At 38.4% G+C, this 12,936-nt stretch overlaps 1 protein-coding gene across 10 annotated transcripts in view; it reads right to left on the minus strand.

The window, feature by feature from the left end:
- The window catches only part of MEGF10 (multiple EGF like domains 10), a 366,325-nt gene that overhangs the window by 206,823 nt on the left and 146,566 nt on the right, over nt 1-12,936 (minus strand). The window contains exon 1 of one of the 10 annotated variants that reach the window (XM_072957556.1): nt 3,700-3,733. The exons of the other annotated variants lie outside the window; for them this stretch is intronic. The gene's annotated coding sequence lies outside the window, so the exon portion shown is untranslated. Of the gene's footprint in view, nt 1-3,699; nt 3,734-12,936 lie in introns of those variants that run through there. 10 annotated transcript variants of the gene reach the window in all.

The raw sequence follows: 12,936 nt of genomic DNA on the forward strand, positions 1-12,936 counted from the left end.
GGCCATTAGGTCACAGCATTCATTCCCCAAATCTACCCTGCTTTATGTTTTATGAAACCTGGTTGCTCCACTTCCTTTGATTTTTTAAAATTAACTTTATCGAGACAAGATTTACATTCAATGTATTGCACTCATATTAAGGATACAGTTTGATGAGTTTTGAATAATATATACACTCATGTAACCACTACTGCAATCAAGATAATGAAAAATTCCATTACCCTAGAAAGTTCCCTTGTACCCCTTTGAAGGCAGTTCTCCACTTCATCTCATCTTTGGCCCACTGAGCTGCTTTATATAGAGATAGAGATTAGATTTTATTTCCTAGAGTTTCTACAATGGAATCATACATAAACTGTGTATTCTTTTATGACTGGCTTCCTTCGCTCAGCATAATGTTTCCAAGATTCATCAATGTTGCTGTTTGTGTAAACAGTTTGTTCTCTGTTTATTGGTATTATTCCATTGTATGGATATACCACAATTTTTGCAATTTGGACTCCTTTCATTTCTTTTTCTTATCTGATTGCTCTACTAAGATTTCCAATACCATGTTGAATAGAAGTGGTGAGAGTGGACATCCTTGTCTTGTTCCAGATTTTAGCAGGAAGGCTTTCAACTTTTCACCATTGAGTATTAAGTTGGCTGTGGATTTGTCATAAATAGCTTTTATTATGTTGATATATGTTCCCTCTATACCCACACTGGTAAGAGTTTTCATCATAAATGGGCATTGAATTTTATCAAATGCTTTTTCTGCATTTATTGAGATGATCATGTGATTTTTGTCCTTTCTTTTGTTTGATGTGATGTATCACATTGATTGATTTGTGTTTTTTGAGCCATCCTTGTGTCCTTGGGCTGAATATAACTTGATCATGTGTTGTTGGACTCTGTTTGCTAATATTTTATTGAGAATTTTTGCGTCTATGTTCATTGATGATATTGGCCTGTAATTTTCTTTTTTGGTAGCATCTTTGTCTGGTTTTGGTATCAGGATGATGACGGCTTCATAGAATGAGTTGGGAGGAACGTTCCCTCCTGTTCGGTCTTTTTTTTTTTTTTCTGTTCAGTCTTTTAAAAGAGTTTGAGAAGGATCAACATAAGCTCTTCTTTGTATGCTAATCAGATCATTTGTATTCTTATTATTGGACTGTAGGAGTTCTTCATATATTTTGGATATCAAGTCTTTGTCAGATATGTGTATAGCAAATATACTCTTCCAGTCTGTCTCTTGCCTTTTAATTTCTCAATAATGCTTTTCAATTAGCAGAAGTTTTTTTTTTTGACAGTGTTTAATTATCAATTTTTTCTTTTATGGTTGTGCTTTTCATGTTTTATCTAAGATGTCTTTGCTTACCCCAAGGTTATGAAGATTTTCACCTATGATTTCTACCAGAAGTTTATAATTTTAGCTGTTGCATTTATGTCTGTGATCCATTTAGAGTAAATTTTTGTGTATGGCTTGAAGTATGGACTGAAGTTCTTTATTTTTCACATAGATATCCATTCATTTCAGCACTATTTGTTGATAAAATTATCTTTTTATGAATGCTGAAACAGTATCAAAATTATCCATTGAATAACCTTCCTGTTCCCTTCATTTGATCTGTATTTCTATTCTTTTGCCAATACCATGCTGTCTTGATTACTGCAGCTTTATAATAAGACTTCAACTTGCATATAATAAATTTTCCAACTGTTTCTTTTCTTTTCAAAATTTGTTTGGTTTTTCTACATTTGGGTTTTTTTTTAAATCTTTCATATGAATTGCAGAATTACCTTGTCAACATTTAAAAAGCTCACTTTGGAACTTTAATTGAGAGTGCCTCAAATATACTGATAACATCATAGAGAACTGACAAACTAAAAGTATTGAATCTTCCAATCTAAAAACATGTTGTAGTGCTCCCTTTGTTTAGGTCATTTTTAATGTCTCTCAGCAATATTTTACAGTTTTCAGCATGCCAGTTTTTCACATATTAAAATTTTTATCAAGTACTTTTGTATTTGTAATGCTATTGTCAACAGAATTATTTTTGAATTATAGTTTTTAATTGATTGTTGCTAGTCTGGAGAAGTACAATGGGATTCTGCACAGTAGCTTCATATTTTGCAACCGAACTAAATTTATTATTAGTTCTAGTAGTTTTTTTTTTAAGTTCCTTAAAATTTGCTGGATGCAAATAAATACAGTTTTGCTTATTTTAGTTCTCTTTCTTGCTTTATTGCTGTGGATAAGAGGCCTAGTACAATGTTGAATAAAAGTGGTAAAAGTTAATATCTTTGCCTTGTTCTCCACCTTAGAGTAAGAATAGTCTTTCACCAGGAAGTAGGGTGTTAGCTGTAGATTTTTCATAGACACCCTTTATTAGTTGAAAAAGTCCCTTCATTAAAAGTTTTTAATCATCAGTGATTACTGAATTTTGTCAGATGTTTTTCTGTATCAGTTGAAGTGACTGCATGGCTTTTCTCCTTTGTTAACTGATAGAATCAATTGTTAAAACTGCCTTGCATTCTCGGGTTAGAGCCTACTTGGCCATTGTGTATTATAAATTTTATGTACTATTGGATTTGACTTGCTAAAATTTTGTTCAAGAGTGTCTATATTCAGGAGGAATAGTGGTCTGTATTTTCATTTTCTTGTGACTTTATCTGGCAAGAAGTTCATTAATTTTTTTATCTATTCAATGGACCTCATAGCCCCATTCTCACATTGCGATAAATGTCCTGCTGCCCTCTCCATAAAGACGGTGCCCCCAAAGATCTCCTGTTTATATCACCACCTCAAAGCCTCCTGTTCACACTAGTACTCCAATTCCCTCTTTAGTCTCACAGTCATGGTTTGCCTGCATCCAGGAGGTTTCCCACTGAGTTCCTGCACCCTCTATGACTCCTTGCACTGCGTCTATGAGCTGGAGGTTCTACTGAGCTGCTGCCCCTGTGTGGTTCATCTGTGGCCCACAGAGCCACTACTCTCTCTGCATGCCCATACTACCTGTTACTAATTACCAGTGTTCTGCCTGCACTACAGAGGGTTTCTTCTTGATGGCTTAGAGATGGCAGAGCAGCTGTAGCCCAGGCAAAGCAGCAAACTTCTGTGCTCTCCAGTGGATTGAACTATTCTTTCTCCAGTGAGCTCTGAACCCCTTCCAGTTTTGTCCTTTCTTGAGCACTTACTCAGCCCTAGAGTACCATACAGAATTGTCACTTTTTATCAGAGTTAATAATTCTTTATAGGAATCCCCACCACCACCACCAGTTTAACCCACTGTGTTATTTCTATCTCCTCATGGACCCAGACTGACACATTATTATAAGGTGTGACCTTTCTGGGGTCTCTACTGAATGTCTTTAGATGTTCACTGAAGACTATTCACTCTTCACTCTGTTTATCAGTCCCTCAAGGTCCCTGGGAATTATCCAGCTTACAGCTTCTTGGTTGGTGCATGCCTGCCTTATACAGTTTCACCGCATTTATCATGGCTTATTATTCAGCAACAGAAAGAACCTATGCAAATTTATGGAGATTTTTCCTTGTGTAATTCTCTCCTCTTTGGTACACTGCCCTCCAAATTCCAGCCACCTCGGCTTCTGTGAATCCCAATGTCTGTCACCTGTGCTCACCTGCACTGTAGTCCAAGAAGCACCTCTAGTCAGAAAGCCAGAGTTACTCTAGGGTTCACCTCATTTACTTACTTTTTCTTTGGGACCACAGTCTTCTGGCCCAATGTCTCGAAAGAGCTGTTCCAACTTCGGTTGTTTATGGCAGGATCTTAAGTCCAGTTTAGTTTATTCTTTATGATCAGAAAAAGTTCTTTCCCTTTGATTTTTTAGGAGTTAGTCTTGAACAAATTCCTTCATTTTTTTTGATATGTTTTTATTTATTTTCCTTGAGTTGGATAGACTTGGTTTTTGTTGCTTTCATCCAAAGAACACTGGAAAATACACATTTGGTACCCAGAATGAGGACATAAAGCATTTCAGATAAAGCCTGAACAATTCAGATTAGAGTGAGGTTTTTACTACCTTTATTCTGAATACTATAAGCATTATTCATTTAAAATTAAATGGGCTTCTTTTGTTGGTAACTATATTATTCTGTTAACATAGAATTTATAATACACTAAAACTCCAATTATTTTTCATGTTTGCTATTAAGTTTGACTTTAGAAAATATTATTTATATAATTAGTTGGAACTTGCATAGTTATTTTACAGGACTATTTACTTAACCCTATGAAATTCCATTTTTCTATATGTAGTTTATTCTAGAACTTGTTGAGCTCTTGAACTAATTCTTGTCCTAGTGTATTAGCTAGCTAGCTCAAAATCAAGATATTTGAAGTTTGATCAGCAAGCCACAATGTTCTTGAGCAAATACGGATTAAACATGTAGAAGCAGGTCAAAGTCAAAGGCATATTCTAACAGGGACTCTATTCTCCATTTATATTTATTCACATCCTGTAGTATGGTCATTCAACCACTTATAAATACTATTATATCCAGCCTAGATTCTTCATCTGATCCACAAGGATTTCATGAGATTTTTTTTTCAATTGCCTTATAAATCCAGATGTATTCTCATTCCTTCAATTTACTTGTCTGATAATATTTCCAACAAAGAAAATCAAGTCAGCCTAGCAGGTCTACCTCTTAGCAAACAAGTTTGTCTTCTTTTACCCATGACTTCCTCTAATGCTCTCAATCATGTCTTTAAATCAGTGATTTAAAAGCATGTCTAGTGACAGTAATAGACTGGAGTTCACAGAATGTACCTCTCTGTGGCTAGCGGGCAGGCCTCCCAGTACTGGTAGCATCCGCATCCTTTTCATCTGTCCTGAGCCCTGGCTGCTGTTTTCCTACCTGCTCACCACCCCTCGTGCAGCTCAAAACTCTGGATAAGGCAAAAGAGAAATGAGTCTCTTTGGTAGTAGCATCCTGCTCAGCTGGGAAGCCAGCTGCTTGCTCACATGCTCTCACTTCCCCTCAAGGGAGGAATCACTGGCTCCTCTGGCACTGATTTGTGCCACACTGAGGGAGGGGTGACACGGAGAAAGTTAAACTGTTTCTCTTGTCTCTTCCAATGAGTCTAATCTTGGATTTTTTTTTTCTTCCAGTGGTGTGCTGGCACTTCTCCACTGGACTCCTGAATTTCGCCAAAGGCTCGCACATCTGTGGATGATTGTCTAAGTCAGTGTCTCCAAGTGCTCTTGAGCCTTGGCTGAAAGGGATTAAATTGGTTCATGGGCCACTTTAGGGTCCACAGCCCAGAGCAAGGTCTGTATGCCAGCCCCCTCCCAGATCCTTTGGTGTCTGATCCCATAACTTGCACAAAGTCACTTTTGTCCATGGATGCCAAATCACTATTGGGGAGTGTGGGGATATGATGAGGGTCATCTTATTGGGCCATCTTGCTTGTTTCACTCTCCAGATTTTGTTTTTACTGTCACCCGCAGTAAGAAGTACATTTTTCATCACTGCCAAACTTAAAGCTTCATAGGTATATAATTGGAACAAGTTTCATGAAACAACACTATGTATCATGTCCTCTGATATTTTCTATTGTTGTGCTCCTCAAACATCAATGTCCATGTTAAACAGCTAGGGATTTTGTTAATATGTGATTCTGATTTAGTATCTGGGGGTGAGGGTGGGGTGCTACATTATAACAAACTAAGTGGATGTGGATGTGGATGTGGATGTTTTTGCCTCTTGGAGTGCACCTTGAGTAGCTAAGTTCTATCCTATTTCAGTTTATGTAAGTGCTAAATAACTCCTATGGCTTTCAAATATATTTGGACTGTCAGTTTGTAAAAGCACTGCTGGTATATTTCCTGTTTTAACACTACACTGGGAGAAGCTCTTGAACAGACAACACGCCTATCTAGGATATTCCTGTAGAAGTCTCCCTGTGATGTGATACCGTGCTTCAAAGTGTTCCAACAGGAAGCAGGCTTTATCTTCCATATACCAAGGCCAGGAAATGATAGAAGTAAAGACACTGATATCTTCCTGACCTTGCTTTTTAAAATTGTAACACTGGACATAATAAATAAATCTATTCCAATTTGGAATAAATAAATGTAAGCATTCTGCATACTAAGGACTCTCATAACTGTGTGTGAAAAGTTACAGAGGTGACCAAAAGTGACCATGGCAATGAGAGGAGTATCAGAAAAAAATTTTAAAAACCAACATTTCCCATGGTGTGACCTCCTTTTGTCTGCAACATCAGTGCTTACTGTGTCAGTCAAGGTTCTTGTTTTCAAGGAACAAATGTTAACTCTCACTAACATAATAAAAACAAAACTGGAGGAGGCTACTGAGGGCCTCCAAGAGAGAAGGGATGCTGTTGAGGGACTCCAAGAGAGGAGGGAGGCTGTAGCCCCAAAGTTGAATATAAGAAGAAACTCCTCTAGAAGGTTCCAAAGACAGAGCAGATACAGCCTGGCTGTGCTGTCTCCACTGAGATGAATGAATCTGAACCATTTCTAACATTAGTCCTCACACCACACACTCTCAAGATCAAAGTCACAGGAGAGAGCATCCACTGGCTAAACTTGGGTTTTGCATTCCCTTTTGCCAGACCTGGGATAACATGAAGTACCTGGCCCTTCAAACTTCCATAGGAGAGTAGGTGTCTGACATACCATCCCTCCTCAAGCAAGAGCACAGAAAAGTGGGGAGAGCACATGTCCCAAAAGTAAGTTGGAGTGGTAGTAGGAAGAGGAAATAGATGTTAAAGCACTGATGAACTATACATGACAGAGTGCTGAGAGTCAGGAAGGGCCTTTATTCCAAATATAACAGGATGATGAATGGGGTTTTCCAGTTGTTTGGGAATTGTGGCTAGACTCTCTGAGCCAAAGAGAGTAGGTGCTAATTGGCCCACATTTTACAGAATGCATGCAGACACAACCCTTGCAGAACTTAACAGGAAGTAAAGCAAAGCAGCTCTGATACCACCATCAAGTACTGCTACACAAACCCCACCCCCACCCCCACCCCCACTATACACACACACAATCTCTATCCCTTTATACCCCTAGGAAGAAACTAAAGAATTCCAGAAGAGTTGTCAGAATTCCTGATGTATGGAAGTCATCACCCAACTGGTGACTTTTCTCCTGCCCATATTAGAGGGAAGGGGAATATTTCCTACCTGTCTATGGCGAGTTAACTTAAGATGTAGGGGAAGGTGAGGGAAACAATCACAAGATGAGGAGTGCTGGCCAGTGATGGGAGCTGGCATCACCCCAGCCCCTGGGCAGACTTCTGCTTACCTGGAGCAGGCAGAGTTCGCTACACATTAGAACAGGAGGAAAAAAACTGTCAAGAGACAACAGTACACAGCTTCTGCTCCCACCGCTGGGTGAGGCAAAAATGCCTGGGTTTCTTTAGGGCTGAAAGGACACACTGGAGGGTATCTCAGTTTACATAATTTTGTCAGAATCCCGCCAAGAGAGTTGCCTGCCAGTGTGGGAATGCAGCCAAGGAGCAAGAGCTCAAAGGACAGGAGGCAGAAGAACTGGTTAGTGATGAATCACCCCTGTCAGAGGCCTGTGCAATGAGCGCAGTGCCCTCTATCCATGCACACTTCAGCAGCATCCAGACATCTCCTCTGCAGTAGGACTGACCATCCAGTGTGGACCACAGCAGCTCAGCAAGAGATAGCAGTCCCTTCCCCCATTCCTCCTTCAGGAACCAATGCTCTGGAAGAGATGGAAAAGATGGACCCAAAAGATGAAGGAAAGGAAGGAAGGAAAGGAGGAGGAAAGAAGCAAAGCACACTAAATCCCCTAGGGTGGGACCATTTGCACCACTGGTCAAACCTGGGCTGGAGAGAAGGGAAGAGTGTAAAACTGGATGTGAGATTCATGCTGTACAGTGGATTACACTGTCCTTGTTGTTTCAAAACCTGAACATATCTGGGATGCTACAAGAGCTAACTGAGACGTTGTAAAGGAACAGAAAATAAGCCTTCATCAAAGCACATCTGAAAACCATGTTGGAGAAACAAAGTGGCTTCATGTTAGTATCCCACTGAGTTCAGACCCTCCAATTAACTGACCACACAGCAAAAGAAACTGAGTGCTTTAAGCAGAAAAGGAAATTACTGAGAAGCTAGTAGGTGGTTGGTGAGGCACCAGGAAGGCTGGAGGACTGAGTTGGGAAGGTGCACAGGGACAGTGAGGTTCTGCACTCAGAGCTAAAATCACTTGTCAGAATTGGTCTGGGAAGCCCTGCCCCCACAGTGGATACAGGATGGTGGAGGTCTCACCACCAACGCTCCCAGCCCTGGACACTGACTGAGACAACCACTGCCTCTAGGAATGGGATGGTGCTGCCTCCCCTCGCCGCTAAAAAGAATTTTCCTTTGTCCCAGTTCCCAAGTCAAAGTTCAGGGCAAACACATCTGACTGGCTGAGCCTCAGTCTCATGTCCAAGGCCCTCTCACAAAGGAGTTTGAAGTAGCAAGGATTTGTCCTTTGTGCTTCTGTCCCACAAGGAAGACTCTTCCTCTGATCAAGTCTCCAGAGCAGGATTGCTATTAGCCTCTGCAGTGCTCTGTGCAACTGAGGAAAATGCATGCCTCTAGTTGACAAAATTAGAAAAGTCTTTCCTTTCTCCAGTGCTTACAGGCCACTGTCAGGGCTTAAGAAACAGAGCACACCTGGATTTTAGCCTCACTTGCCCTCTGCTGGGAGCCTTTGTGCAGAGCACAGACCACAACTGTTTGCTGGAGATCTGCTCGTAAGATGAAAGGTTCTCAAACACAGAAAAATGATACAACTGAGATGACAGGTATATAAAGGAGATGTCCAGTTTAGGCAGGAATACAGTTAGCAGATAATAAGCACATAGCCTGATGAAGACCAGTAAAGAAATGTTGTTATGAAACCCAGGCAAATAAATAAAAGATTGGCAAAAACTGGACCTTCCTGACTAATCGCTTAGTGTGAAACTGAACCACCATCACTAGGAGAGTTTCTCTTCTTGCACCATGCATGGAATTTGGCCTCAAATGAATGGAGATACCAAGTGGTATTGAACCAGGGTAGGCATATCTAAATCAGCATGTAGAATTACTTGGAACCACTAAAAGTTTAAATCAGAAAACTATGCTAAAATCCACATCAACTTCCCTCCTGGTTCATGAAGTAACTGTCTGATGCTTAACAAAAAAGGAGATTTATGAAAATGTTTATATATTTTCATGTTAAAATGAACAATCACTTGTTCACAATTACAATAATTTAGTCAAGTATTTGTGAAAAAAGGTGCATATTATTTTAATAATGTTTAATTACATAAAAATCCTTTTGTCCAAGTATTCATTATGAAATTAAAAGTAAGTACTAGGAAAATTGTCATTATATGCGGATGACATGATACTATATATAGAAAACCCTAAAGGCTCCACACAAAAACTATCAGAGCTAATAAAAGAATTCAGCAAGATGGCAGGATACAAGACTGACATACAGAAATCAGTGGCATTTCTTTACACTAACAATGAAATATTAGAAAAGGAAACTAAAGAAACAATCCCTTTTAAAATTGCACCCAAAAAAATAAAATACTTATGAATAATCTACCAAGGAAGTGAAAGACTTATATGTAGAGAATTACAAAACAGTGACTAAGGAAATTAAAGATAACTTAAAGAAATGGAAAGACAGCCCATGTTCCTGGATTGAAAGAATTAATATTGTTAAAATGGCCATAATACTGAAAGCAATCTACAGATTTAATGTGATCCCTCTCAAATTACGCATTACATTTTTCACAGAATTAGAACAAATAATCCTAAAATTTATATGGAATCACAAAAGACCCAGAATTGCCAATGCATTACTGAAGAAAGAATGAAGCTGGGGAATAACCCCCTCAGGCTTCACACAATACTACAGAGCTATAGTCATCAAAACAGCATGGTATTGGTACAAAAACAGACATATGGATCAGTGGAACAGAACAGAGAGCCCAGAAATAAATCCAAAAACTTTTGGTCAATTAGTCTTTGACAAAGGAGGCAAGAACATAACAATGGAGTAAAGACAGTCTCTTCAGCAAATGGTGTTGGGAAAACTGGACAGCAGCATGTAAATCAATGAAGTTAGAACAATCCCTCACACACCATACACAAAAATAAACTCAAAATGGCTTAAAGACTTAAAAACATAAGACAAGACACTATAAACTTCTTAGAAGAAAACACAGGGAAAACATTCTCTTGTCATAAATCTTAGCAATGTTCTCCTAGGGCAATCTACCCAAGCAATAGAAATAAAAGCAAAAATAAACAAATGGGACCTAATTAAACTTACAAGCTTTTGCACAGCAAAGGAAACTGTAAGCAAAACAAAAAGACAACCTACAGAATGGGAGAAAATATTTGCAAAAGATGAGACTGACAAGGGCTTAATTCCTAGAATATATAAACAGCTCATACAACTTAATGAGAAAAAAACAAACAACCCAATCCAAAAATTGGCAGAAGATCCAAACTAGCAATTCTCCAACGAAGACATACAAATGGCCAATAGGCACATGAAAAAATGCTCAATATCACTAATTAGCAGAGAAATACAAATCAAAACTACAATGAGGTATCACCTCACACCAGTCACAAAGGCCATCATTCAAAAGTCCACGAATGATAAATGCTGGAAAGGATGTGGAAAAAAGGGAACCCTCCTACACTGCTGGTGGGAATGTGGTATGGTGCAGCCACTGTGGAAAATAGTATGGAGATTCCTCAAAACACTAAAAATAGACTTAACATACGATCCAGCAATCCCATTCCTGGGCATATATCCAGAGGGAACCTTAATTCAAAAAGATACATGCACTCTAGTGTTCATAGCAACACTATTTACAATACTACTCAGCCATAAAAAAATAAAATAATGCCATCTGCAGCAACATGGATTGACCTGGAGATTGTCATTCTAAGTAAAGTAAGCCAGAAAGAGAAAAAAAAAATACCATATGATATCACATATATGTGGAATCTAAAAACAAACAAACAAACTTATTTACAAAACAGAAACTGACTAACAGACATAGAAAATAAACTTATGGTTACCAGAGGGGAAGGCAGTGGGAAGGGATAATATTTGGGAGTTCAAGATCTACAGAAACCAACTAATATCTATAAAATAGATAAACAACAAGTTTATACTGTGTAGCACAGGAAACTATATTCAATGTCTTGTAGTAACTTATGGTTAAAAAGAATATGAAAATGAATATATGTATGTTCCTGTATGACTGAAGTATTATGCTGTACACTAGAAATTGACACAACATTGTAAACTGACTATAAAATATACTAAAATATATTTATATAAAATAAAATATAAAAATATATTTTAAAAAGTAAATACTAGTAAGTTATTCCCATTTCATTCTGAAAATAGTAGGAACAGTAAAGACAAACAAATTGATAAGATTATTCCATTTTGACTAAAATGGAGAAAAATAGATTCAATTTAATGAAGTGATTGGGTCATAACGCCATCCTGTACCAGATCAACTCTACTGTGCATGTGTCTCAAAGCCAGTGCTCCTGGGTTGGTTGATGTTACAGATGCTATGTCTGGAGTTTCTTTCTATAGTGGAGGAGTGAATTGAAAATCTATTTGGAGGCAACTGAAGACAGAATGGAAAGAGAGGTATTTGACAAAGACTACTGACAACTCTTTCAAATTTTGCTCTGAACTGCAGCAGAAAAATGAGACAATAATTATTTAGGTATGTAGGATCAAAGGAGGGTTTTCTGAGGTGGAAGAAATTACTGTTTGTGTATCATGTTGGAAATGACCCAGTGGAAAGCCAGGGTGAGTGGGAAAGGGGTTCACAGTCACTCTAACACTGTTTCTGATAGCTGCTGGCCAGAACGCTTACATTTTGCAAAACTGAAACTCTATACCCATTAAACAATAACTCTCCATTCACCTTTGCCCCCAGCCCCTGGCAACTAGCATTCTACTTTCTGCCTCTATGAATGTGACTAAATACCTCACATAAATGGAATCATACAGTATTTATCTTTTTGTGCCTGGCTTGTTTCACTTAGCATAATGTCTTCAAGGTTCATCTACATTGTAGGATATGTCAGAATGTTCTTTCTTTTTAAGGCTGAATAATATTGCATTGTATATATAAACCACATTTTGTTAACCATTAGTCTGTGGATGGACACGGGTTGTTTCCACCTTTTGACTATTGTAAATAATGCTACTATGAACATGGGTTTACAAATACCTCTTAGAAACCCTGCTTTCAATTTGGGGGGATAAATACCTAAAAGTGAAATTGCTGGATCATCTGGGCGTTCTATGTTTAATTTTTCTAAAAACCACCATACTGTTCTCCACATAGCTGCACCACTACATTCCCACCAACAGTGCAAAAACAGTTTCTCCACATCCTGCTGACACTCGTTACTTCCCTTTTTTAAATAGTAGCCATCCTAATAGTTATGAAGTGGTATTTCGCTGTGGTTTTGGTTTGTATTTCCCTAATGATTAGCTATACTGAGCATCTTTTCATGTGTTGTTGGTGATTTGTATATTTTCTTTGGAGAAATGACTATTCAAATTTTTTGCCCATTTTTAAATCGGGTTGTTTTTAAGTTGTGGGAGTTCTTTATATAGTCTTCTGTCCTTGCACCCACTCCACTCCAGACACATCAGTCTCCTTCTTTTCCTCAAACCCCAGCCATGTTTCCCCTTTAAAGCCCTTGCTATTCCCTCTGCCTGGAAAGTGTGATTTGTTCCCTCAACTTCTCATGTCCAACTCAAACTGTGCTTTCTCCATGAGCCTTCCTATCAAATACTGTAACTCACTCCTGCTCCTCGGCACACCTAAGTTCCTTTAAAATATTCTACTCTTTCTTTTATATATATATTGCTTTTCACCTT

The sequence above is a fragment of the Vicugna pacos genome, chromosome 3 (assembly GCF_048564905.1).
Source record: "Vicugna pacos chromosome 3, VicPac4, whole genome shotgun sequence".
In the NCBI taxonomy this organism is placed as follows: Eukaryota; Metazoa; Chordata; class Mammalia; order Artiodactyla; family Camelidae; genus Vicugna; species Vicugna pacos.